The sequence below is a fragment of the Balaenoptera physalus genome, assembly GCF_965194825.1.
Source record: "Balaenoptera physalus genome assembly, chromosome: 12".
Lineage (NCBI taxonomy): Eukaryota > Metazoa > Chordata > Mammalia > Artiodactyla > Balaenopteridae > Balaenoptera > Balaenoptera physalus.
Genome location: NC_138897.1, coordinates 59,089,658 through 59,113,383, shown reverse-complemented (window position 1 = coordinate 59,113,383; position 23,726 = coordinate 59,089,658). Strand labels below are relative to the sequence as shown.

General features: G+C 41.5%; 1 long non-coding RNA gene across 7 annotated transcripts in view; it reads right to left on the bottom strand.

Moving 5' to 3' along the window:
* Positions 1 to 23,726, bottom strand: part of LOC309640258 — an 83,895-nt gene that overhangs the window by 56,274 nt on the left and 3,895 nt on the right. For 4 of the 7 annotated variants that reach the window (XR_014252131.1, XR_014252132.1, XR_014252133.1 and 1 more), the window contains exon 1: positions 794 to 2,747. The exons of 2 other annotated variants lie outside the window; for them this stretch is intronic. This is a non-coding gene — a long non-coding RNA (uncharacterized lncRNA). One more of the 7 variants, XR_014252130.1, reaches the window with a different exon arrangement.

The following is a 23,726-nucleotide window of genomic DNA, read 5'->3' as shown; positions in this document are numbered from 1 at the left end:
GACACACACTACCTTGTTATTGATGGTAATAACAACTTGTTTCTAAAGAACTATTTGCCATGCCTCCATTTGGACAATACTATGTGAAAATAAGCTCTTTTTACTCCAAAGGTATAGTTTGGAGTCCATTTCATAAAATAGTCTGGATTTCAGGTCCTATAAGATGCCACTTAATTGACACTCTGCAAAGAAATAATCATTTTATACCAGAACTTCACCTATTTCAACCCTATACCTACAACTTCACTGGGTGAAGTATACCAAGAGGCCTAAATCAACAGGCACAAGGAATAATGACCAGCACCTTCATACAGAGCCTGGCATTTCTCAGAAAGAAAAAAAAAGCCCCCCAAAATTAAATGATGGCTAGATAGATGGAAGGAAAGAAAGAAGGAAGGAAGGGAAGAAGGAAGGAAGGAGGGAGGGAGGAAGAAAGATAGGAGACAAACACAGACACAAAGATGCATAGAATGGAAGAGAAAAAGAAAGAGGATCAGCCAAGAGAAAGCTGTTACCATTTTTTTTTTTTTTTTTTTTTTACCCCAGAGTCCATTTGAAAGAGTTCTTTCGGTGGAAAAAGCACTGCCTTAAAGTCCACTGAAGCCCTGAAGTCCTCTGCCTGCCCCCCCAGGCAGGTGAAACCTGAGTTTAAGATGATGACAGCTTAGGAGCAGCCAGCGCCACTGCACATACTCTTCTGAAGGCATGAAAAAATCATCTGCTCAAGATTGTTTATGCTCACTTTTCAACTCTGTGGCCACAGTGTTTTGAAATCATAGAGCCCCAGCATTACCTTTTCCTGTTTTCGTCTTCCATCGCAGGCAACAGGATCACATGTGCTGCATTCTTCCACAGTCTGCAGTAAGAACTGGCAGCTTGGTCAACTGGCCCTGGCATTTGGGGTTGCTGCTTCCCTCCTCCTGTGGGGACTGTTTTCCTCCCTAATTCAGCTCGCTGACACGCACCCTGCCACAACGGGCACCTCGTGAGGCCAGAGCAGGGGAGGCCAGGAACCCAGTATGTTACCCAAATACAGGTTGGGGTTGAACCTACCCAGGAGAAGACCTGCCAGAGACAGGCTGCTCCCAGCAACCGGAAACCCCCGCAGGAAGGCGCTGGGCACCACTGAAAAGCAGGCAAGGCTGATCTTCTGTCTGAACATTTGCATGAACTCTGGATTCTCATCCTTCCCCGTCTAGCCCCGTTGTTATTTTTGAGAAATAATCTCCTACTTAGTATTAGAGATTATATAAGAAAATACCACTTCTCATAAGAAAATAAACCAATCCCCAAGATTAGCACTTGAAGGCTAACATCCTGGACCACACAGCCTGATGTGTCCCTAAGCTTCACGTTCTCCTGGGGCCTCATGGATCCCTGCTGTCATCACAGCGGGAGGGGGACACTGCTCTGTCAACGCTCACATCCAAGCATTGACCAAACCCCTCCCTTTCATTCTCTAGGTTAGAAGCTCTGGAGAAGGCTTACAGTCAGGGCTAGAGCACAATAAAAGATAAACAGTCACAGAGAGCATCCAGTTGCTAGACAAGCAGAGCTTGCCAGCCATGGAGGATTCCAGGGAAGAGAGGTCTCACCTGGACTGCTCCCTCCCTCACTCCAGGGTGCCGCCTGACATTACCTTGAAAACCCCCTGTCCAGAAGCACCTTTTAGGCATCTAGACCCCCAAAGTGCCCCGCTCCTGCCTACAGATCCATGGGTCCACCCTGGAGACACCTGTCTCCAGTTATTCACACGACACAGATCTCAACCTTCAGACAAGATCCAGCCTCACCCTACAGGGTCTGCACCAGAATAACCAAATCTCAATAATAAAAACCCAATGCCACTAATACAAGAGACAGAGGAAGGGACAGGGAGGGAGAAAAACCTCGGTAGAAAGGCTGGGAAGGTGATACTTCACCCAAAGAAGGGTGTCTCCAAAGGTGGACTCAGTCATTGTGGGGAGAAATCTGGGGATAGGAGGCAAAAGGGGGGATGACATTTATAAGGGGGGATGACATTTATAAGTGGACCATTTTTTCCTTATCTTTATAGACATTACTTTCTTTTTTTTTTAACATCTTTATTGGAGTATAATTGCTTTACAATGGTGTGTTAGTTTCTGCTTTATAACAAAGTGTATCAGTTATACATATACATATGTTCCCATATCTCTTCCCTCTTGCATCTCCCTCCCTCCCACCCTCCCTATCCCACCCCTCTAGGTGGTCACAAAGCACAAGGTTGATCTCCCTGTGCTATGCGGTTGCTTCCCACTAGCTAATAGACGTTACTTTCTTAGAGCAGTTTTAGATTTAGGGAAAAATTGATCAGAAAGTTCAGCCAGTTCCCACACATCTCCTCCCAGTTGCAACTGTGCAGGTGGAATGAAGCAGAGTGAGGCCCTTGGCCTTGGGAACTTGGCTGTCACAAGGCATTTAGGAGGCAGTTCCAGAAAAAATAAATAAATAAAATCTGTCCTCCGAGACAAGGCAGCAGCCAGCCCTCCCAGGGTGAGATAACGAAGACTCCGCATGCTTAGCACCCAGCTCGGGGGGCTTGCAAACTGACACTACCTGTTTAGAAAACTTTGCAAAATTAAAAAGAAAAAAAGAGTTCCTCCATGGATGGCAATTGTTAGCCTGTCTTCAGAGCAGGAGCCCTTTCAGCTCTTCTCTTTTGTGGGAATTTTGGGGAATACAGGAAATTGGGGGCACCCTGACGTCCTTACTCAAACCCCTTTACCACTCACCTGAACACCCTCTTTTTCCTATTTTCTGCAAATTGGCACCATTCTCTCCTCAGGCGTCTTATGCGATGGCCGAGCACCGTATATCCTTGCTGACGTTCTAGTCTTCAGAACCTCCACCTATCGGACACCCAGGATAAAATGTTCAAGGATACACCGCTCCCTGGAGCTCCTCACAATCAGCAGTACCACAGTGGTACATCTGGCCTCAGGATCAAGCCTTGAGATCTGTCTCTTCTCCCCCTCTTATTAATTTATTCCATCATTTATTTATTTATATCATATGTGTATGGACTCAATCCACCTAGGGTCTTTGTAGTCTGTGCGTCAAGACTCCCAATAAATTACTGAATGTCCTCGCCAGCACTATATTTGGAAGAGATTTCAGGAGGAAGGGGGCAGAGTGGTTTGTGTCTTTCCATGCATATTCTTGACAAGGAGTCAGCGTGCGATAGTCTGTGGGCCAAATACAGCCCCCTGCGTGTTTTTATAAATAAAGTTTTATTGGAACACAGCTGTGCTCATTGGTTTAAGCGCTGTCCATGGTTGCTCTTGAACAGCAATGGCAGAGTTGAACAGTTGCAATAGAGACCAGATAGCCTACAAAACTGACATGTCCTATCTGTTCCTTTACAGAAAAATTTTGCCAGCCCCTATACTAGATGGTAATAATTTATCTTTCTGTAGTGCTTAGGAAGTGTTTCACACATATAAATTTATTTCAGACAAACATCTCAGTGGATTAGGATATTTTATCACTTATAGTATCATTGCGCTGCTATGACATTTCCTACTTTACAAAATGAGGAAGCTGAGGCTGAAGGTGTTAAAGGACTGGGCACTGAGCAGCAGAGGGGTCCTCAAACTCAGCACTGTTTCCATCCCACTCTCCCACCACTCTGTCTACAATACCATTATCCTTAATGTGACCTGATAAGAGTCTGAAGGGCACACAGAATCATCTTAAGGAGCTTTAAAAGCAAGGTAGCACTTTCGACAACCTCTCTTGTAAGAGGTCACCAATAATAGCAACTGGAAAAGGCAAAACTATAGAGACAGTAAAAAGATCAGTGGTTGCTAGGAGGGAGGGGAGAGAATGGAAAAACCTGACAAGTGCTACCTTAGCTAGGTGACCAAAGCCAACATTAACAGTCATAAATCATGTGGATGGTATATACTCTTGATATGATGTAATGAAAATGGCACTTTATCCTTTGGTCTGTCTCCCAAAAGCCCATAAGATCAGTCTATTCGTGCAGAAAACATTGGACACATTGCTATGGAAGGATATCCTACAAAATATCTGACTGGTACTCCTAAAAACTGTCAAGGCCATCAAAAACAAACAAGGAACAAAAAACAGTCAAAGCCAAGGAAAGCCTATGGAGACCTGACAACTCCATGTAATGTGGTCTCTTGAATGGGATTCTGAGACAGAAAAAGGACATTAGGTCAAAACTAAGGGCATCTGAGTAAAGTATGGACTTTGGTTAATAATAATGAACCAATATTGGTTCACTGATTATAACACATGTACCATACTAATGTAAGATGTTAAGATAAAGGAAACTGGGTGCAGGGTATAAGGGAATCCTCTGTACTATCTACTCAATTTTTTTGTATATCTAAAACTGTTCTAAAAAATAAAGTCTATTTTTTAAAAAAAGTTGCTAAATTAGATACAAAGCTATACTAACAGGGCAATAACAACTCCTGGGCATATATCCAGAGAAAACCATAATTTGAAAAGTTACATGCACCTCAATGTTCATTGCAGCACTATTTACAGTAGGTAAGACATGGAAGCAACCTAAATGTCCATCGACAGAGGAATAGATAAAGAAGATGTGGTATATATATACAATGGAATATTACTCAGCCATAAAAAAGAATGAAATAATGTCATTTGCAGCAACATGGATGGACCTAGAGGTTATTATACTAAGTGAAGTAAGTCAGACAGAAAGACAAATATCATGTGATGTCACTTATATGTGGAATCTAAAAAATGATACAAATAAACTTATTTACAAAACAGAAACAGACTCACAGACTTAGAAAACAAATTTATGGTTACCAAAGGTGAAAGGTGGGGGGAAGGATAAATTAGGAGGTTGGGATTAACATACACACACTACTATATATAAAACAGATGATCAATAAGGACCTACTGTATAGCCCAGGGAACTCTACTCAATACTCTGTAATAACTTACATAGGAAAAGAATCTGAAAAAGAATAGATATATGTATATGTATAACTGAATCACTTTGCTGTGTACCTGAAACTAATACAACATTGTAAATCAACTATACTCCAATATAAAATAAAAATTAAAAAAAGAATTACAGGGCTTCCCTGGTGGCACAGTGGTTGAGAATCTGCCTGCCAATGCAGGGGACACGGGTTTGAGCCCTGGTCTGGGAGGATCCCACATGCCGCAGAGCAACTGGGCCCGTGAGCCACAACTACTGAGCCTGCGCGTCTGGAGCCTGTGCTCCGCAACAAGAGAGGCCGCAATAGTGAGAGGCCCGCGCACCGCGATGAAGAGTGGCCCCCACTTGCTGCAACTAGAGAAAGCCCTTGCACAGAAACGAAGACCCAACACAGCCATAAATAAATAAATAAATAATTTAAAAAAAAAAGAATTACAAAGTGAAAAAATAAAAATAAATTTTTTTTTAGTTGCTAAATTAGATATAAAGCTACACTAACAGGACAATAGGGCCATAACCTTTGGAGTTATCTCTTCAGCCAGACAGAAATCATCTGCTCCTCTACTGGTCAAAAATCACTGGCAGCTTATCAATTATCTTCATTAACATCCAGCTTTACAGCGTTTGAGCCATTAAGTTGCCGAAGTTTCATTCCCTAAAGGTTCTGATGGCCCATTGATGGGCTTGTTGGTCAATGCGACAGAATGACATTTGCACGGATGTATATTCATCCTTTTATGTTATTTCCAAGTTTTGGATAATTTTGTCTTAAAAACATAACTCGTAAATTTTTCAATCATTATTTTTCAGAGCAGTTTTAGGTTTACAGAAAAATTGAGCAGAGTGTACAGAGGGCTGCCATATACCCTCTCAACCACCCCCTCCCCCAGTTTCTGCTCTTAATAACATCATTCATTAGTGCACTACACTTGCTACAATTGATGAACCAATAGTGCTACATTAACTAAAGCCCATAGTTTACATTAGGGTTCACATGACATGTAGCCATCATTATATTGATAGTTTCATACAAAATAGTTTCACTGTCCTAAAAATCCCCTGTGTTCCACCTATTTATTCAGCCTTCTCCCCCTCCCCTGGAACCCCTAGTAACACATATTTTTAGTGTCCCCATAGTTTTGCCTTTTCCAGAATGTCATATAGTTGGGATCATACAGTATGTAACCTTTTCTTATTGGCTTCTTTCAATTACTATTTATCATATTACTAATAAAGAGTAATATGCATTTAAGCTTCTTCTATGTCTTTTCATGGCTTAATAGCTCATTTCTTTTTAGTGCTGAATAATATTCCATTGCCTGGCTGTACCACAGTTTACCCATTCACCTACTGAAGGACATCTTGGTTGCTTCCAAGTTTTAGCAATTATGAACAAAGCTGCTATAAACATCCGTGTGTAGGGTTTTGAGAGGACATAAGTTTTCAGTTCCTTTGGGTAAATACCAAGGAGCATGATTGCTGTATCGTATGGTAAGAGTATGTTTAGTTTTGTAAGAAACTGCCAAAATGTTTTCCAAAGTAGTTGTACCATTTTGCATTCTCACCAGCAATGTATGATCCTGTTGTTCCACATCCTTGTCAGCATTTGGTGTTTACAGTGTTCTGGACTTTGGCTATTCTAAAAGGTGTATAGTGGTTAATCTTTGTTATTTAACTGAAATATTTAGTCCACTTACAAGTAATGTGATTGTCGTGTATTTGGATTTAAATCAAGCATCACGTGTTTCGTGTCTCACTTTCTCAGGTTCCCTTTCTCCCCTTTCCTGTCTTCTTTTGGATCAAATATTGTTTTGCCCCCTTCTCTACTTTTTGTTTTGCTATTTAGACATTATTTTGACATTATGTTAGTGGTTACATTAGCTTGGAAAATATAATATTCTTTTTGACTTTTTGAGTTCAATTTATTCAATCTATTAAAAAAAGTTCACCCCTTTCTCCCACCCCCACCCCCTACCCCTTGCAATCACCAACATGTTCTCTGTATCTATGAGCTCAGTTTTTTGGTTTTTGTTGTTTTTCTTCAAGATTCCACATATAAGAGAGATCATATAGTATTTGTCTTTCGCTGTCTGACTTATTTCACTTAGTATTAATGCCCTCAAAGTCCATCCATGTTGTCACAAATGGCAAGATTTCATTCTTTTTTAAGGCTGAATAGTATTCCACTGTGTATATATACCAAAATTTCTTTATCCATTCATCCATCGATGAACACTTAGGCTGTTTCCATATCTTGGCTATTGTGAATAATGCTGCAATAAACATGGGTGCTGCATACAGCTTTTCAAATTAGGGTTTTGTTTTCCTCAGAAAAATATCCAGAAATGGAATTGCTAGATCATATGATAGTTCTATTTTTAATTTGAGCCACCTCCATATTGTTCTCCATAGTGGTTGCACCAATTAACATTCCCACAGACAATGCACAAGGGTTCCCTTTTCTTCACATCCTCATCAACACTTGTTATTTCCTACCTTTTTGATAAGTCATTCTGACAGCTGTGAAGTGATATCTCATTGTGGTTTTGATTTGTATTTTCCTGGTGATCAGTGATGTTGAACATCTTTTCATGTACTTGCTGGCCATTCATATGTTTTCTTTGGAAAAATGTTTATTCAGATCCTCTGCCTATTTTTTAATCAGATTTTTTTTTTTGCTATTGAGTTATATGAGTTCTTTATATATTTGGGATATTAGCCCTTTATCAGATCTATGATTTGCCATCATTTTCTCCCATTCAGTAGGTTGCCTTTTCATTTTGTTGCCTTTTCATTTCTGCTGGGCAGAAGTTTTTAGTTTGATATAGTTCCACTTGTTTATTTTCGCTTGTTGCTTTTGGTGTCAGATTACCAAAAATCATTGCCAAGACCTATGTCAAGGAGCCTACCGCCTCTGTTTTCTTCCAGGGGTTTTCTGGTTTCAGGTCTTAACATTCAAGGCTTTAATCTCATAACTCATAACTCTTATACTGTTTTCTTCACTACTAGCTAGATCCAGGATTCTTAATTGGTAGGTCACATATAGTACTGTGGCATCTCACAAATCCATTACTAACATGTGGCCAAATATTGATCAACATATAAATTTCATTTTGGGCACAACTACCATACTTACTGTTACAGAGTTGTTCAAAAAATGAAACACAGAGGTGACAAAGCTGTGAAAAGCAATATAGAGCTATGTGGAACTTACTGTAAGGCGGTAAAGCATATATTTTTATCAGGCTAGTACCAAAGGCAAATTTTATGCTAATTTAACCATGTGAGCAAAAGGCCAGGACAGTAAAAAGGTCTTCTGAAACAACAACACGGCCTGAAAAGCTGCCAGGTGAATGAGGCAATGACTGTGGATGCTTTCATAACACCTTGAGAAAGTGTTAAACCCGAGCAGTGGCTGCATGGTAATTTATTGCTTACTTGTTTACTGTTGTTCTGAGTATTTCAATCTCTTCACAAATGCCACCAAAATTCTAGCATACGAGAATGGACTAGAAATGTAAGAGCTGAGAATCAGTGAGCCAGGCTGTAAAATGTCAGAACTAAGAGAAAGCAAAAAAGATGGGAAAAGAGTGAAAGACTGATAGATTTCTGACCCTATCTGCAGAGCCTCTGCTTTTGGCATTGGGCACTAGGCAAAAACACCTCCAAGTCCTTCCAGGCCTACGATTACATCTCAAGAAGACAGCTCATTTGTTGGAGAATTCATCTCCCACCAACCAATCCCAGGAGAGAGATGAAGGGGTGGAGGGAAAGCAATTTTTCATAGAGCTGAGCCTTAGACCACTGTCAACGCTGTAATTATATTACACTTGCCACTTATTTTGGTAATTTATCGGGGTAAGGTACATGGGATAATTTAAAAACTAAATTCATTCAGTCACTTTCAAAAACATTCAACTGGCTTATGTGTGGAGAAATAAAGTGTGAAAGTGACACAGCATCCAAATTATAGCCATGTGTGACTTGGCTTTTTTATTTGGGGGAAAGAAAATGGTTAAGCCTTAAGGATCGTGTTTCTCTCTGTCGCTCTGACTCTGAGGAATAATGAGTTCCTGCTGGCGACACAGTGGCTTGTGGAGGCAAGCACTGAGGGGGTCTGGTGCACTTCCAAAGCTGTGTGTGAGCCTTCAACATGAGACCCTGGTTTGGTGGGAGGAACAGTGAGTGAACCCTGCTGAACAGAGGCTGGGGGTGTCACGTGTTAACATACAGACCTTCCCTGAGATCCCTCAGCACTTCTCAAATGTGAATTAACTTGAGCATCTTTGCCACAGAGCACAAGGCATAGCTATTCATTCATACATTCATCAAAGATTCATATAGTCAACCTCTTAGGGCCTCCCTACTGTGTTCTAGATCCTGTGCCAGATGCTGGGGATCTTTCTTGAGTTCCCTGGAAAGCAGATCCCAAGATAAAGCCTTCATTTACCTCCTCCACCACCCACTCTAGATTTCACTCACCTTTGGCCAGTACTCCAGACAGCTGAGGCTTCCTGCCTGATGGGCTGACCCAGAACCTCAGCCCTGAGTCCTCAGCTGCCTTGGCCTCATCAAGCCATAGCTGTTGAAGTTGCCCACTTATTGCTGGCATGGAAGCACCGAGAGACACCCAAGTGAGTCCTCTGGGTTCCAGTCAACTCCTCCATGCTTTCATTATGTAGGAGCAATCCTATGCCTCATGGTAATTAGGGTCAATTTTGCCCACCAAGGGGATAATTCTTTTCTTTGCCAGTTCTTCCACTGACATGAGGAGCCTAAAATGACCTGACATAGTCACAGCTTCAAGTTCAACTGCTGCCTGGTGTTCCCCTTGTGGAAACCAGAACCTTTAAAATGGCAGAGTCTAAAGTTGCAAGCTTGATAAGCAGTGATCCTGAGAGGATCCACACCCATTTCTATCCCTTGGTTCCTGTACCTGTGAATTCTAGTTATTGGGAGCATAGCACTATAGCCACTGACTTAGTGGATATACTGCACCCTGGAGGACAGCACCCTAACTCTGCAGGTTATTGCCCCAAGGCTAGAACCCTGGCTGAGCCTTCAACAGTCTTTGCACTCTCCCATTAGACTAGCTACTTCTGGTTGATCAGATCTCTGGGGAGACCAGTAGATCTCGTGTTCATGTGCCCTTTGCCACAATGCTGTGCAGGATGCCATTTTTAATAGATCAGGAATTCTGTGAGCCCTTGGGTGGTGATATTAAGAGAGACATGTGGGTAGGGTAGGTATATCAATTCTGGAAAGGACAAATTGAAATTGACATCATTCTGCCACCAAGTGGGTGGTCTGGTCTCCCCAAGGCTCATCACTAGCTGTCCACATCCACAAGATGAGACATCTTGTCTACCTTGTGGTTGAGAGCTTCTTCTCCAGTGAGGGTTCTCCGGTGGGCATTAATGTAGGATACAAAGATACACATACTCTGTGCCCACAACTACAGATACATCCTCATGCCTCTTCCCCAGATTTCCTCACCATGGACCTTCCAATTTTGTTCCTTCTGGGCCCCGACCAAGCAGTCAAGCCATTCACTCTTGTCCAAGAATTCACATCAATCTGTATCTCAGGGTACTTCTCCTTCTTTATAAAGTGAGCCTTTATAAGGCCACCCTGAGAGGGGGTACAACATGGCAGCAGTCCATCTCCAGCCAGCACCAAGATCCTATGATCTTTCTTTCCACTGTGCTGGTAAATGGATAGCAGGTGGCTGGTTAAGTTTCCCACTGTGGTAGGTTCAGGGCAGGGATGTGATATGAGTGAGGCTCTTTGGTGCTTAAGTCTGTGCTTTTCCTTGGCACCCCACTCTGCCAAACCAGAGAGTAGTGCTAGGCTGGAGAATACATAGTTTCTCCCATAAGTTCTTTGCCCAGTGGGTGGTCACTACTACTCTAGCGACTGGCCAGAACATGACACCCTCTACACAGCAGGTCAGAAAAACATCCGTGTGCCAGCTCCCACTCTGCCCAGTTTTGGAGGGTACACTTTACACTGTGGCTGTTATTACCAGTTTGAATGCCATTGCTGTAGAAAAATGAAAAACCGCAATTTGGTTTGGGCCAATCCTGGCTCACAAATTGTGTTCCAGCCAGCTGAGAGACTGGTATTTCTAGGAGAATAGAAAAGTTAAGAAATCTGCAAGAGGTCTGCCTTGTGTTGATTTTTCCAGGGACTTAGAAGTTACTGGATGCTTCAAAGTATTGAGTGACTAATTTTCTTTCCTTTTTTCTAAAATCTAACATGGTTAAGTATTTATTTCCTGAAAACCTGCCAAAAGAGTAATTTTTTGCAGGGTTGGAATATTGTTTTAAAATGTAAAATGAAGTGTTGATAGCAAAAATTATCAATGTAGCTTGAATCTACCTATGGCAACTTAAGAAGTATTGCCTTCTTTTCGTTTCAGGTTTGAGGAGTTTAAAAGAGAGAGAAACTTCCAAATGTTTCTGAAGTGCTTATTTTTCTCTACGATTCAGGCTTGCTTTTTGGATAAGAATGGTCAACCCAGGACAGTTGGCAACTCCAGGTAAAAATGTGCCTACAATTTGTTTTTAGTTGTGCTATTACACCTTTCAAGCCAAGGTTGCAGGTTGGCAGTGCCCTGAAGAAGGCAGAGAACTGGACAGCGCCCACACCTCCCATTAGGGAGGCCTCCAGACAGAGCCTGGAGCAGAGCCACGCTGAAATTGACCCAAGCCAGGCCTTCCTGGGCTGCCCAGAATCGCAGCAGCACCCTCAGAATGAACCCACTTGAGCCCACTCGGGATAGGCCATTCTAGGGGCATATACACATTTGCCCAATGGGTGTTTTTTTGTATCCTAAGAAGTGTCTCTGTCAAATTCATAATTTAGATTGGAGGTTGGTGATCAAATACTACGGAAACTACTACCTGGTTTTGCCATTTAGTGAAGGGGTGGGCCTTTCATTCTAGAAAGTGCTCACTGAAAGTAAGGTATTTTGTCTCAAGAAGTAGATACACAGTTAATCTGGAATTTTAAAATATTTTCCCAAAATAACAATAAACCTTGTTTTCAATGAAACCAGTTAAATGCCTTGTGTATGATGATATTTCTTTGATTAGTAAGTCACATTATTTATGGACTGTTGGAAGACCAACCTTTCACTTTACAAATTGCCAGTGGATCATTTGGGAAAGGAACCAAAGGGTCAGGAAGAACTCTTTCTCCCACTAATGCAGAAACACACACACAGCATGACCCAGATATAAAAAGGGGCCAGCACTGCTAGCAGATGCCATTCATGGTTGAGCTGAGGAGACTGCTGCCTGGAAGCTCTCATAACAAAGAAAATGATAGAGGAGAGGTGGGGGGAAACACTGCCCAGGGTGAAACACCACGGGGAAGACCAGAAGGATCTGGGAGGGTTCTGGCTTTATGAAAAAACAAGATATAAAAGGATCCCATTTTTCTAGTTTCTGCCCCACCCTCTCCCTCCTGAAAATCTGAATCCAAATAGACAACATATTTGACTGCAAATATCCACCCTTTCCATGTACTCCATCATGGTTAGAGTTATGAGAAGAGTATATTAATTTGGATAACACTAGCTGCTATAATAAACAGCCCTCAAAAAATGTATAATGGCTCAAAGACCATAGGAGTTTCTTTTTTTCCCAGAATTCAGTGTGAAGGAGATATTGTTTGGCCGCTCTCCTCCACATGGCAATTCAGGAACCAGACTCCATCCATTTTGTGGCTGTGTCATCTCCTACGGCCTTGTCATCTTCTGCATCAAGACACTGAAGAGGGCACTTAAAAACCCTGCCTTTTAGAAACTCTAGCTCGAAAGTGACATGTAAAACTTCTCACAAACCATTGGTTAGAACTTCATTGCATTGTATGCCTACTTGCAAGGGTGCAAGGAATGTAGTGTAGCTGCCTGCCCAAAGAAAAAGAAGAAATGGATTTTTTTTGGTGAATGGCTAACCATCTGTTTGGAAGCAGATAAACCCTTTATTCATTTCTTCATGAGTGCCTTCTGCTGTGCACTGCAGGGTGAGTGGCAAGTAAACAGTGAAATGAAGCGGTGTTTGACTACTGAGATCAGAGTAATAATTACCATAAACTTATTGAGAACTTATTATGTGCGCCTTTCTAAGTTATTTACACGTTATCTTATTTAATCCTCAAAGTTCTGCGTACTTTTACAGATGAGGAAACAGGCACAGACTTACTGAAAGTCACGTAGCTGGTGGGTGGCAAGGCGGGAATCTGAATCCAGATTCCTCATTCTTATCCACTATGTTTTGCTGCCTCCCAGAGTGTAACTTTTTTTCTTTTTTTGAACTAAGTGTGTGGTAGGAGACCTTTTATATGTATGGGTTTGTTTGGTTTTTTTAAATTTTATTTATTTATTAATTTATTTATTTATGGCTGTGTTGGGTCTTCGTTTCTGCGCGAGGGCTTCCTCCAGTTGCGGTAAGTGGGGGCCACTCCTCATTGCGGTACGTGGGCCTCCCACCACCACGGCCTCTCCTGTTGCGGAGCACAGGCTCCAGATGCGCAGGCCCAGCAATTGTGGCTCACGGGCCCAGCCGCTCCAAGGCATGTGGGATCCTCCCAGACCAGGGCCCGAACCCGTGTCCCCCGCATCGGCAGGCAGACTCTCAACCACTGCGCCACTAGGGAAGCCCAGAGTGTAACTTTTAATCACAATTTTTGTTCATGCACACGGAAACCAGCTTTTAGAATTTTGCAACCCAAAGGTCAGTATGACATAGTGTAGTGTATTTCAAACTGGATTCCTGGATGGGGTCCATTGAGTTCACTGGGACAATTTTTAAGTTTGGAGTTCCCACTGTAATGATAACCTTTAAAAAAAATACCATGGAGGGTATGAATCTCAATCTGCAAATTTAAGCAGGGAAAAATATATTACTTAATTCTCTATAATTAAACTTAATTTCTAACTCTGAGTCTACCATTCCACCAGGAGGACAAACAACTTAACTTCAGGTCTCCTTGCTCCCCTCACCCCACATCTCCAGGGCTTTGTCTCAACTCTGTGACTTTTCACAGAGCCCCAAACACCAAAGCATGGCGGCCTGTGTGGGAGCAAGGACTTATGTCCAAACAAGTAGCCACTGAGATGCGTCCCTCGGTCTCATGCCAGTGCCTCCCACTGGCCAAATCCAAGCAGAAGCCAAAAGACAAGAGGGACCAGTGATACAATTCATAATGAGCAGCCTCCAAGGGCACAGATCAGGATGGAGAAGAATGGAGAGTGGATCTGAAGGTACGGATGGAGGATAAGCAGCACACTGAGGAAAAGTAGATCCAAAAGGGGCTCTGTCACCTGGAGGCTTAGGGAACACAATCCAAGAAAGCTTACAGACAGTCTGCTTCTCCGACCCGCCAGACCCCTCCCATGAGGTCATTGCCATAGAATCCACGTACCTGCTGGAATAGTCAGGGCAGGAAGAAAGGGAAGGGCTGGAGGGGGAAAACACAGAGAGAAATCAATAAATAATGCCTCAAAATATTATCTCAGCAATATAAGCACACTGTGAATCATCTGGACGACCATCGAACAATCTATTATCACCACAAGGTCTCAGAAACTGCCCTTACAGGTAATAATGTATTAGCCCCAAGTGTTTTTTTGTTCATTAACTGTTCCAGCCAATAAACATTTATTGAGCACTTACTATGTGACAGGTACTGTTCTAGACACCAAGAATACACCCTCGAGGAGTGGACATAGTTCTATTTTTATTGTCATGATTGATTTTTTATTGTAATGAAACAAGAACAGAGGTGGATTTCATAATGAAATAATCATTTGGGCCAAGCAAAGGCTAAATCATATCACGATGTGCTGTAAAAATCTCGGATTTTCACAGTAGTTCAAAGAGTAAGTGGTAATGTGAAATGGAATCATCACACAGCAGATAGAAATGCCGAAGTGAAAAAAAACTGCACTATGAGAATCAATATTGTATTTATACTGCAAGCCTTAATTTTATTTTAACAAAATTACATTGCCTATTATTTATGTCATTTGAAGTTTGTTTCGATTTAATTTGTATATTTGCTTTTAGTCCTGTAGTTACATGAATGCCATATACATGAGCTGTTTGTATTTAGTTTTATGTTTGTTCGCTTAAGAAACATAAAATAACTTTAATCATTACAAGGGGTCTGTGGAAATGTTTTCCTTTTTAAAAAGAGGTATATTCTTCATTCAAATTTGGGAAACCCTGGGGGAGCGGAGTTATGATAATGCATGTGAAAGAGTTGTCTGGCACTTAGCATATCTTCAGTAAATACTAATTCCCTTCTCTTTCTCATAATATTTTTTCAAGATGAGTGATAAAAATAAATTACTTGAAATGGGAAACTAATAAGGCCATATCTTTAAAGAATTCCTTGCTCTCAAGAAAATGGAACCATAATTTGCCGGGAAATTTCCAGAGTCTCAGCAACTAGAAAACTGTACAAGATGCACATTTAAAAAAAAAAAAAAAAAAAAAAGAGGAAGAAGCCATTGCGAAATAAGAAAGGCAATGCTCATGGTACAAATCTAAGTGAAAATCTAGCTCCCAATTTTTGAGAAAGAAATGAAAAGGCATGTTGGAGATATAATCCCTCAAAGTTTCTGTTCCCAGGTAGCATGCTCAAAATAGCCATTAGCTACCTTAAGGAAAGAATTTTAAGAAAGGAGTGTTGCTTCCTCCTGATTTGCCCATTCTGAGCACACAAGTCCTCCCTGTAGTTTAGGTAGGAGTTGTTTTCCCTCACTTTCAAGGCCCTTTTGGTTCCTGTATTTGCAAAGGCTCAGAGTTCATTTCAGGTCTAGCCTTTAAACACAGCTGCCCATTTGATTTGTTCACCCGAGTAATATCTTTTTCTATTCTCTTAGCCCTGCAACTCCACCTTGGGAGCTCCTTCTTGAAACTTCAGTTACTGCTCAATCAGTACTCTCCCTCTCCTAGTAATTATACCTCGGGGTCAAAGGAGATGGACTTATTTTGCTCCCTTATTTTGAACACATTTCCTTGCCGGGGTGCAAGCTAAAAGTGGATTTCCACACGTTCTCTTCTGAAGAACCAGAGCAATGGTTCTTCCAGGGTAACGTCAGCAGTTAACTCCCGAATCCTCTGCCATACTCCCTCATGTACATGCTAAGAAAAACTACTCTGTCCTCAGAGCGGGGGCCATGAACACAGTTGAATAGATCGGGGAGGGTCAACCACAGCAGTGATGACTAAGCTGAGCTTTAAACAAGAAGGATTCGACTAGTCAGAGCAGGGAAGAAAGGCATTCCGGAAGAAGCAGAAATGTACGCGAAAGTTATAAGACATAAAAGGAACTGAGAGTAGCTCAGTCTGACTGCAGAGTACGTGGTTATGAGGCAAGACAAGAGAAATGCAATACATAATTATGACTTTAGAATCAAAAACACTCAAGTCCAAATCCTAGTCGTGTAAAGAATTTTTTAAAATTCTCTGAGTCTTGGTTTCCTCGTTTGCATACAATATCTCAAAAAGTAAGGAATCAATGAGATCATGTATATAAAGTATAAAAGACAGTGATGGCACACGATGTGTGCTTAGCATATAGTAACTTATTATGAATAGGAATATATCAATATATAAGGCTGATGGATTGGGCAGGGCCCTGCTATGAATAGCTTTGAATGTGGAGTTAATTTAACTAGGTCTTGAAAGCTATTTGGAGCCACTGAAGGAATGGATTGATCAGATTTCTATTTTCATTAAGGCAGATACTCAAGTACAAGGCAGTGTGCTAATCACTGTGGGATAGATGTTTGAACAAAAATGCTATCTTAGACACCCCCTCTATGATTCATTGCCATCAACCACTGACGATTTAGCGTGGGTCTGGTGCTGACATCAAAACAGGAACCTCGGGCTTCCCTGGTGGTGCAGTGGTTGAGAATCTGCCTGCCGATGCAGGGGACATGGGTTCGAGCCCTTGTCTGGGAAGATCCCACATGCCGCGGAGCAACTAGGTCCGTGAGCCACAACTACTGAGCCTGCGTGTCTGGAGCCTGTGCTCTGCAACAAGAGAGGCCACGATAGTGAGAGGCCCGCGCACCGCGATGAAGAGTGGCCCCCACTTGCCGCAACTGGAGAAAGCCCTCGCACAGAAACGAAGACCCAACACAGCCAAAAATAAATAAATAAATAATTAATTAATTAAAAATGAATTAAAAAAACAGGAACCTTTTCACGACTTTCCATTTACAAAGTGGGAGGAAGGAAGCTAGAGTCGGGCAAAAAAGCATTTTAGTGGAAAGTCTAACCAGAACCAAGTGCAGAGGCCTCTTCTAGCCCCGAGGGCAAAGTGCTCCCTTTTTCTCTAAGAGCTATGAATAAAAATAGCACATGCTAGAGTGAAGGTCACAAAACCTCATGAAATAGTCATAACTTAGTAATTCCCCCTGGTGTAGGTCTGTATCACTTGTTTTTTAAACTGACACAAACAGCCATTAGAGGAGCTCCTTGAAAGAAAAAAACACCAGAGTCCAGCTGAGCCTCCCTGACTTCTGTAGTGTGGATGGACCTGCTGAGTTGCTCAGAACTAAGGAAGTATTCTAACACAGCACTATACGTATATACCATTTTCTGTAGTAATAACTTACTTACAATTTGCATTGACTAAGGCCGTTAAGGTCAGTACTACCAGAATCCACTTCAGATAGGAATACATCTAAATACAAAAAGTTCACTTTTCTGTCTCTTCGTCTTTCTACTTTAGAGGAGATATTTCCATGCAAATGCTGACCTCTCGTGGTAAGAAACTTTAGTAAGTTACTTACTAAACTACTTCTTTAAAGTTACTTTAAAGAAGGTATCATTCCAATGGAATTTAAGATAATTTGCGTTATGGATAGGAGAGGCAAAGTTAAATGATCCTATTTTAATGGAAAAAAAAACTTCATCCACAAAATGCTTTTCCCTTGGCAATCCCAGAACTTTCTCTCTTTCCTCCAAAGGCTTTCTCATTTTGCTTATTACATCCCTAGTGAAAATTACAAAAGTCAAACATGATCACTCCAACCAAAGAGATTTATTCACACTGAAACAAATACATCTAGCTCTTTCATTTTCTCTGCCTTACACTCAGCAAATGAATATTTTAATATTTATTCACCAATTCATTGATTGACACTTGGTGTTTCCAATTCTGTGGCGTTACCAACAGTACCAAAATAAGCATTTGTGTACATGTCATCAATATAAGAAATCCTCTTGTGTTTATACCTAGAGAATTGTTGGATTGAAGGGTATTACACCTTCAACCTTATAGAATGCCAAATTCTCTTCCAAAATGGCTGTACCAGATTACATTTCCATTAGCTGACTATACAGGCCCCACCTCCTCACGAACATGCATCAGGCTTTTTTTTTTCTTTTCTTTTTTCTATTTTTTCGGCCGCGCCGCACGGTATGAGGGATCTTAGTTCCCCGACCAGGGATCGAACCTGTGCCCCCTGCAGTGGAAGCACGGTGTCTTAACCACTGGACCGCCAGGGGAGTCTCACATCAGGCTTTTAAACTCATGCCAGTCTCACAGATGAGAAAACAATATCTCAGTATTGTTTTATGCATTTCCCTGATTACCCAGGGAGCTAAGCATCTTTTCATATTTCCTCTTCTGTATGAATTTCCTGTTTATGTCTTTTACCATTTTTAACTTGTTTGCCTTTTTATTGATTTGTAAAAGTTTTTAATATATTCTAGACACTAATCACTGGTTATAAGAGTCGCAAATATCTTCCACCACTCTAAGCCCCGTCTTTCCATTTTTATTATCTTGTCTTCTTAATGAGCTGAAGTTAATTTTAATGTAGACAAAATTATCCATTTTTCCTTTATGTTTTATGCTTTTTGTATTTTGTTTGCGATATCCCTCCCTACTCCATGGTAATTGGATATGCTCTAAATAATTTAATTTTGTATTTCAGACTGTGTCATTAATCCACCTGAAATTTTTTTGTGTGATATGAGGGATCTTTTTTTTTCCCCACGTGTGGATAACCAATCGTCCCAGAATGATTTATCATATAATCTCCCATTTTCTTCTTGACTCTTAGTCACAATGTCTTCAAATGGGATACAATGAAACATAGATAAAACTTCTTCATATGTGTGGGTCTGTTTGGGGGCTCCTTATTTTCTTTCATTAGTCAATTTTTCTTTCCCTTAACCATTAGTATGGCATGTTAATTGTTATGATTCTAATAAGCATATATCTAGTAGGGCAAGTTTTAATTTTTTCCAGTGTTATTGAGGTATAATTGACAAATAAAAATTGTGTATTTTAAGGTGTACAACATGGTTTTGATAAATGTATACATTGTGAAATGATTACCACAATCAAGCTAATTAACATACCTATCACCTCACCTAGTTACCTTTTTTGTGATTGATGAGAACACCTAAGATCTATTCTCTTAGCAAATGTCAAGTGTACTATACAGTATTATTAACTATAGTTACCGAGCTGTACCTTAGATCCTCCCCTTCTCTTTTCATTTCCTATAGTCCATCTGTTAGCTCTGTGTCTGTGTGTTGGCCTCCTTTTCTCTTTCTGAAGATGGGCTTTCTCCAAGTGATAAGGAAGATGGCAACATTAGCTCAATATTCACCACGGCTCCTGTGGTAACAGAGAATCGGGCTAGGCAGCCAGCATCACCAATGGATATTATCCTACTTGCTGTTCAGCATCCAAATACTCTTTCCAATTGAAGGGAAATCCCAAAATAGGGCTCTGCAGCTCACTACAGAAGCTGAAAGCAAGGAGGGACAGGTGTAACTCTACCTGTTCCCCGGAAGCTAGAGCACAAGCACGAGACCTGAGTATAGCCAATCAGATACCGTCAGCCATGAACTTGAATCTCGAGGAAGACGTGCAAAGGTCTGAGAGCTGGAGATGACGCAGGACAGCTGCAGCGGCGTGGTGCTCAGTGATGCGGTGACAAGTGCCCAGGGGCTGCCGAATCCAGGAGCAGAGCCAAGCCATAGAAATGGTGTTGGCAGGGCATCTTAAGACTGAAGCTATGTCTTGCTTCCACTGAGGCCTGCCCAAGCTTTATCTCCAGCCTTTTACTTGTATGAGCTTCCCGATACCCTCCCAATAACTTACTTCTCAAAATACTAACCAGAGCAGGTTTCTATTGTTTTATAAAAGAGATCTAACTCTGACTAGTACAACAGCCATATTGTCCGGCTGCAGAAGAAAAATTTCAAAGGCTTAACTGCTGGCCAGGCCTGGTCCTATGCCCACGACTGTTTGTTACAAGAATGGGGCAAAGGTGGTGGGAACGGCCAGTGAGGAGCGGGAAACGTGCTGAGCACCCCTGCAACGGTGACCAGGACTGAACAATCGTGACCTTCGTTTATAAACATTTGTAAACACACAGAATGAAAAATTACCAGTCATATGAACGTCCTTCTCGCCTTCCTCTGCCAAACCCCACCCTCACAAATATTCAGCTCATTCCTTTCCATTCTTTAAGCTTTAGCTTAAATATCATTTCTTCAGAGAGGTCTTTTCTGGCAACTCAAAAGTTCGATACTGCCGGAGCATCCCCTGCCTCAGTCTCTCATTCCTTTGGTTTTGAGGGACCTTGGGGCTACGTTACTTAAGCACTCTTCATCTCAGGTTCTTCTGTAAACCGGGAATAATAAAGAGTACCTACCTCACAAGGTTGCTGGGAAGGCTAAACAGTTCATACATGTAAAGCACTAAGAATTCAAGCACACAAGGGCACTCAATATATGCTATTGTTTCCTTCATAGCATTTTTCACAGCGAAATACTTTTATGTTTCTCTTTACTTTTTTTTTTTTTTTTTAAAGTATTTGTTTATTTATTTATTTACGGCTGTGTCGGGTCTTCGTTTCTGCGCGAGGGCTTTCTCCAGTTGCGGCAAGCGGGGGCCACTCTTCATCGCGGTGCTCGGGCCTCTCACTATTGCGGCCTCTCTTGTTGCGGAGCACAGGCTCCAGACGCGCAGGCTCAGTAATTGTGGCTCACGGGCCCAGTTGCTCCGCGGCACGTGGGATCCTCCCAGACCAGGGCTCGAACCCGTGTCCCCTGCATTGGCACGCAGATTCTCAACCACTGCGCCACCAGGGAAGGCCTCTCTTTACTTTTTAAAAAATCTTTTCTCCCATAGAATAAAAACTCCATGAGGATAGTTAACTCTTCTGTTTTGTTCAAAGTGCCAGGTTCATCCACATATACATATATATATATATACACACACACAGACACACAACTAATATATGTATTAGTTGAGAATAAACGAATGAAGAAAATATTATAACAAAAACTTAGGAGAGTGTGGTGGCCATGAAAAGGCTCCCCTCAGACCATTTCCTGTGGGAAACATAATTGACTGACAGCCCCACGGCTGCCTGCTGGGTCCACCACACCTGCACCGAGGCCAGGCTTTCTGAGGGTGGCTCTAGGTCAGTGACTGAGCACGGCAGAGGTAACCAGGGCAGGTCCATTCTGGCAAACTGCCAGACCCTTCCTACAAGAAGTTTGGCCTGACATCTCCCCACTGGCAAAGTCAAACCTTTCTTGGAGCTGCACTTCACTTCTGCCTTCCCTCTCTCTTTCCATAGGTGTCAGCCCTGCACTGAGGTCTGCAAGCTCTCACTGCCTGCTCCCGCTCCTGCTCCCTCCCTAATAAACCTCTTGCACATCTAATCAAATGTTGGCATCTGCTTCTTGGTAGACCCAAACTAACACAATCAGGACTTGCAGAAGCAAACCCCGAGGGGAGAATTTGTGAATAAATGATTAAGGTGCTCTCAGGAGAAACCAGTAAGGGAGAGAAACAGGATAGGAAAGGGAAACAAGCCAAGTGATGGGTCAATTTCAGTCAAAATCTCTGCCTAACCTTTCAGGGAAGCTGGGCTCACCAGGGTTAAGAATCACCCACTATTCAATTTCTAACCTTAAATTATGTTCATCTATGTGGTCCAATCAAGCTCACCAAACAGGATTTCACAACGTATACTAGATAATGATATATACAGTACCTACAATAAAATAAAATAATAATACTGCATATATAATCCAATAATATTGTTCTTGTGCCTAGCAAATAGTAGGCACTCAATAAATACATATTGAATGAATAGCACAATATTTACAATATAAAATGCTTGAAAATTGCCACCACCCTATAAAAAAGACAGCACCCACACAGTTTTCATGCATTTTCTCTTTTTCCACAAAAATCTAACTCCCAAAATATACACAAAGTGCCAAACCTCTTCCATTCTTCTTCTCAGCGATATTCCTCTCCCAATGCAGGAGTCTCATTCTTTTTGCTCAATTTTGCCTCTCAAACATCAGTTCCCTGTCAATATAATTCTTTCAATCCACTTAAATTACCTAGGGAGAGGAAGGGAAAGAGGGCTAGGGCCCAGAACCCAAACCGGAAAAGGCTGCAATCCAACATGCTAACGTGGTTGACCTGTGAGCATGCAACAAAGTTTCCTTGGCCTGGGCTAGAGGATAAAGACCAGAACGAAAGCAGATTAAGCTGCCTCCCTGGTCCTTTTCTCCTAGATCTCACCACACCAATGACAACTTGAAGCCAAATGAGACATACCAAGGAAAAGAAGAGGAATAAAGATGTGAATGCTTAGAATCCATCCAAACCATCCATTCTAGAATTTCCCATGGAGGTGTTTCCTAACAGAGAGGCATTCCCTGGTCCATCTTACCTCACTAGCATAGAAGGAAGAAGAGGTGCTCAATAAACGTAAGTGAGGAATTTACATGTTATTGGATGCCTGCCCTTGGAATGCTATTATTACACCCTTCTTTAAAAACTTATGTTATGAATGACAATATGATCCTCACCCTTATCTAATTATAAGGAAATAGTTTATGAGCCATTAACTAGGCCCATGGCTTCGTAAAGATTCATGAGTTAAGACTCGAGAAAAATATAGGCTTTGGGATTACAGCTAGGGGTTCAAATCCCAAACCTAGCTTTCTCTAGCCATGTGACCTAGGACAGATGAGCCTGTCTCCTCACTGACGTGCATAACTATGTACAATGTCGCTGTAAGGAGTAGGAATAATACAAGAGAAGTGTCTGGCTCATAGGAGGTACTCAATAAAGCTTGACTACTACTTATGACAGTATGACAGTGCAGAGCTAAAAAATCGAAATCAAAACCCATGGGTAGTCTCATGTTGCCGGTTACCTCTATCAAGAACCCTATCTCTTTGAGTTTGCTTCCTCATGTGTAAAATGAGCATAATCGTTGTGTTACTCATCTCAAAATATCATTTAAAGGATCAAATGTCTTACTACACGTTAAGTGCTTTGGGAATTATAAGGCATTTATTAACATGATCTAAATGCTAACACATTTCTATGGTAGTGAGTTTTGATGGACAACTTTTTAAAATGCATCACCTACTTCCTTGCCTTATTGAATATCACTTCACCTTGAGATCTCAAGATCATATTGATGGCTGTGACGTTTTTGCCCTTTTTATCTAGCATCAGACTGCTGTTTTTACACAGATTTTTTCTTAACTTGTGGTAAAGTATAAATAGAATTTAGCATTTTAACCATTTTTAAGTGCACAATTCAGTGTCATTAAGTACACTTACAGTGCTGTGCAAATGCCACCCATATCCATCTCCTGAACTTTTTCATCGTCCCAATCTGAAATCTGTACACATTAAACAGTAACTCCCCATTATCCCCTGATGT